Source organism: Mastomys coucha, chromosome X (genome assembly GCF_008632895.1).
Source record: "Mastomys coucha isolate ucsf_1 chromosome X, UCSF_Mcou_1, whole genome shotgun sequence".
Lineage (NCBI taxonomy): Eukaryota > Metazoa > Chordata > Mammalia > Rodentia > Muridae > Mastomys > Mastomys coucha.
Window position 1 is genome coordinate 130471650 of NC_045030.1, and position 4413 is coordinate 130476062.

The 4413-nt window shown below is 42.1% G+C and overlaps 1 pseudogene; it reads left to right on the plus strand.

Annotated features, from left to right (window-relative positions):
• The window catches only part of LOC116095560, a 9503-nt pseudogene extending 6378 nt beyond the window's left edge, over positions 1–3125 (plus strand).
• Positions 3126–4413: the final 1288 nt, after the last annotated feature.

A 4413-nucleotide genomic window follows, 5' to 3' on the forward strand; every position in this document is an offset into this window, starting at 1 on the left:
ACCAGGCTTGCAAGGAAAGGGCTTTCCCTGATGAGCCATCTGCTAGCCTTTTAGATGTGGATTTGATCCCTTTGCATTGTTTTAATTAATAATTAATAAAGAATTAATTGATTTTGTGTGTCTAGAAGTCCGTATGAGTCTGAAGGTCAGAGGATGATTTTTGGGAGTTGGTCCCTTCTACCTTGTTGAGGCAGGATTTCTGCCCGGATGCACATTCCAGGCTAGCTGGCTCACTTATTCTAGGCTCTATCCTAAGTCTACTTCTCATCTCTGACAGAATGCTTGGATTACAGGTCTGGGTTGTTGCCTCCAGCTTTGTACATGTGTTCTGGGCTCTGAAGTTACGTAGTCAGACTTGGGAGGCTAATGTTGAGCCTTTGAGCCTGTTGAGCCTTTCTCCTGGTTCCTCTTTACATTGTTGGCATTTGTTATTTTCTATTTTTTTTAAAGTAATATAACACTAAGTAAATTTTTTTTTGAGTTGGGACTGGCCTTAGATTAATGATTCTCTTGCCTTCTGATTGTAATAATAATAATAATAATAATAATAATAATAATAATAATCAGCTGTCCCAGACTCCAGATCATGATTTAGGTGCACAAATGGCTTGGTTTCATGGAATGAACCTGCAAGGGCCCTGTGCTCCAAGATAAGGCAGAAAATGGAAAAAGAAATCAGTTTTCTTGCCACATAAAATCACCAGCAGGAACATTTTTATGTTATCTTTCTTTTCCTTCCTCCTGGATGACTATATATATATAATATATTACTAGTGTGTGTATAATATATAATATATGCATATATGACTATATATTTATATAATATATAAATATAACACATATACACATAACATACATATGTAATATATATACATATATACATATATGTGTACATACATATACACACACACAGCTCCTTTGCCTCTTCTTCTGCTCTTTTCTTTTCTCTCTCTCTGTGTGTGTGTGTCTGTGTGTAACCTCACTAGTGTCCCATCACTAGTGTAGGAAGATCCTAAGAGTTCAAAGGAAACAAAAATTGTGGTTCCCCAAAGGATGGGTAAGAGAAGTCTCATTGTGCCTCATACTTTTTTTTTCTTAAGAAATTGTGTTGACTTTAAAAAGTCAGAGCTAACAGTATATGCCTGGGGTGGAGTGCTTGCCAACCGTGCAAAAATCCTTCTATTAAAAATGAATGGGGTTTCGGGGAGCGGGGGAGGCACCTGGAAGCGCAGCAGAAGAGCAGCCGCTGTGGAGCTTCCTGCAGAGGAGGGAGCTGGAGTTGGTGACACAGCGGGCTGAAGGACCGGAGCCTCCCCAAGTGTCCCGCTGTGGCAGGCCAGACTAAGAGATAACAAGTTGTGCTAGTACAGCAGATATAAGTAATTCTGGAAGTCTCAGTGTAACATGAACATTAACAGTGATGACATATAACTACAGATGCTTGGACATTAAGTACTAGACGAAACCCTTCAAAAGTGGCGTTTAAGAGGTTCTAGTATTTTCCGAGGCTGAAACTAAGAGTCAGAAAGCCCGAAGCTGAAACTCAATTGTAGATCATGGCTCCATCTCCTTCAGGATATAAAGAAATAATATTTCCACAAGGATAGCTCTTTGGTGGTACAGGTAGTGGATCATGATGACTGTATGGTAGGGACTTGCCATAGTCTAGTGCTTCCCTATCTACTCGTATTACAAGATTAACAGTGGGGTTAAAGGGCTTGGATGAATCTTTTTGTGGTTGAACTTTACAAAATCGTAGCACTGCGCACCCAGAAGAAATCTCTTCTCATTTTTACGTACGATCACCAAAGAAGAGAGCAGAGCCTGTGCCAGTTCTGAAATAATAACGGAAGAGCTTCTGATGTTAAAACAGCAGAGTGCTCGAGAATCATGGGTAAGCCCTAGGAAAGAAGACTTTCCACTTCAGGAAAGCATGACCTAGAAAGGCAGGCCCTAGAGAATTGTGACAGAAGGCTAACAGAGCCAGCACCTCCAGTCTTAAAGAACATTAGCGGCTGTCTTAGAGCTGAAGCCACAAACAGTTCAGAAGAAGCTTCGCCTGTAAAATCAGACAAGGAGCCAATGGAACACAGGACGACAGTAGTGGACCATGATGCAGACTTTCAAGGAGCTAAACGAGCTTGTCGCTGTCTTATAGTGGATGATTGTGAGAAAAGGGAAGTTAAAAAGGTGAATGTCAGTGACTTAATTAAAGATGCAGTAGTAGAAGAAATCACAGGCTATTTGACTATGGTGTTGATGACAGTGACTCAGCTGTTAGAAACTGTGATGACTGTCAGCCTGACAGGAACACTAAACAAAACAACCCTGGTTCCTGTGTGTGGCAGGAAGAATCAGTAGCTGGAGATGGGGATTCAGAAACCTAGACTTCAGTGTTCTGTGGTAGTAGGAAGGAGGACAGCTGGATAGACCATTTCATGCCTTGCACAAAGTCAGATGTGCAGGTCAAGTTGGAGGACCACAGACTCGTAACTGCCTGCCTGCCCGTGGAACGACGGAATCAGCTGACTGCTGCGTCAGCTTCAGGCCCTCTTTCTGAACTTTAGTCATCCTTAAGAGATTCTGAGGAAGAAGTAGATGTGGTGGGAGATAGCAGTGCCTCCAGAGAGCAGTGTAATGAGAACACCAGCGACCCTCTGGACACGGGTTCTGAAGGCATGCCAGTCTCTGGAGAGCCAGAACTGTCCTCTCTCCTAGACTGTGTTTCAGCTCAGACGACATCCTTATCAGAACTTCAAGAACAGAGATACACCCTGAGAACTTCACCTTGAAGGGCCGCCCTGACCAGAGGTAGTCCCACTAAAAACACATCTCCTTACAGAGAAAATGGACAATTTGAGGAAAATAACCTCAGTCCCAATGAAACCAACACAACCGTTAGTGATAATGTGAGTCTCCCACACATCCTGTCGAAATTTCTCAAGATGAAAAGACTTGATTTTTGTATGTTATGACTCTGAAAACCATGGAAGTGAAGGACTAAGTCAGCCACTCTCAGAAGCCAGAATGAATATTGGACATTTGCCATCTGCCGAAGAGGACCTGAGGTTTATTGTTTTGAATCAGATCATGTGGCCCTGAAACACAACAAAGAGTATGTGTAAAAATGGTAACCAGGAGTTCTGCTTTGCTTATCATGTTCCAGGGGTTTAGCATTCGTTAATAAATGTCTGTACTTACTGCTTTTTATTACAGGTGATGTTAACACTTTAGCAATATACATTTAGATTTAACATATATTTTATAACTCAAGCTGAGAGATGAGATGATTTGACGTTGAACTTCATTCCTGGTCTCTGGCAGTTGAAGTTTTCTAGTGCTGGGATCCCACGTGTCTAAATGGGAAAGGACTAATGGGAGCATGCAGTGGTGTCTCAGAAAGATCAGAGTAAACTGCAGTGCTGACACCAGTGCTTTCAATGCTGAGTCGTCCAAGCTCACTCTGGCTTACACTTGTAGAGCTTTGTAATGTCTGCCTTTCCAATATGGGTAAAATAAAGAATGAGCATGGAGCTGTTATCCAGTTACTGGGAATCTAGAAGATTAGAAATTATTTACACTTAATTCCCCATTAAATTTTTTGATTTAAAAAAATGAAAGGGTTAAATAAAATGATGATTTTGGTTTGAGACTAATACAACTATATTTATGATATTTAATAAAACACACCTATCACACTCTTGTGGTTAATATTTGGGGTGGCTATTTGGGGTGTGTAGTGAAAGTTTTAAGTGTCTGGCTACAGAGTTTGTTTGTAGGGAAAAGAGTTAGAAATCACAAAGCACTGTGAATGGGCTGTTGCTGGCCTCTCAAGTAAACAGAAAACCTCTTCAACCTGCTGTCCTCTCATGACTCACACTAGAGGCACAAAGCCTTATAATACTCCTTACAAGAGACAGCAAAAGCCACCCAGAAATCGCCTCAGTTTGTACACCATAATAAAGACATTTAGTTTGGAGTTAAGAGTTAATTGCAAGCCCAGCAGTGGTGGTGCACACCTTTAATCCCAGCTCTGCAGAGGCAGGCAGATTTCTGAGTTTGAGGTCAGCCTGGTCTACAGAGTGAGTTCCAGGACAGCCAGGGCTACACAGAGAAACCTTGTCTTGAAAAAAAAAATAGAAAAGAGAGGGAGAAAAAAGAAAAAAAACCACCCCCCCAAAGTTAATAGCAGCTCTCTCCTCTAGCCAAGCTTCAGCATTTACCTCTCTTCAGAGCTCGGATGGCCCCACTTCAAGGCTCGCTACAGGCTGCAGCAGCAAAGAGCCTCCTCTTTTCACTTCCTTTGACCCTAGTTCACGGCAGAGGCCATCGGATTTCTGAGTTTGAGGTCAGCCTGATCTACAGAGTGAGTTCCAGGACAGCCAGGGCTACACGGAGAAACCCTGTCTCAGA